The sequence below is a fragment of the Apaloderma vittatum genome, unplaced genomic scaffold (assembly GCF_000703405.1).
Source record: "Apaloderma vittatum isolate BGI_N311 unplaced genomic scaffold, ASM70340v1 scaffold11311, whole genome shotgun sequence".
Lineage (NCBI taxonomy): Eukaryota > Metazoa > Chordata > Aves > Trogoniformes > Trogonidae > Apaloderma > Apaloderma vittatum.
The window spans coordinates 1-484 of record NW_009700931.1 but is presented as its reverse complement, the minus strand read 5'-3'; positions in this window follow the sequence as shown (position 1 = coordinate 484).

Below are 484 nucleotides of genomic sequence, written 5' to 3'. Positions count from 1 at the left end.
CACCCCCCCCCCCCCTGCCACAACAGCGTGTGCTGACAGCCCAGGTGACACATTTCTCGGGCTCACATCTCACCTGGCATGTTACACACATACCCTTAGCGTAAATTTGGGGTCTGTGAGGAGTTTTTGGCAGTTTCTTTGTCTCCCCCTGTGTCAAGGAGCACGGTGACCTACGAGCACTCATTTCCATTCCCTTTCAATCGTTTTCCCTCACCTACCAATGCAGGAGGCCCCCTGCACTGTTGGCACCTCTGCCTCCTCTGCTCCCTGGGCAGCACACACACGGATCTGGCTACCGGGCTATTTGCGCTCCAGGCTGCTGGGGAACGGGAGGGAAGGGAGGCAGCGGCTTGTGGCAACGAGGTTACCTGCACTTTTCCAGGGGCTTGCCTCAACTTTAACATTTCCCACGGCTGCAGCGACTCGGTGACCCCGGCGATCCTTCGCAGCCTCACAAACCGGTAAAATGATTCTGTGACCCCTT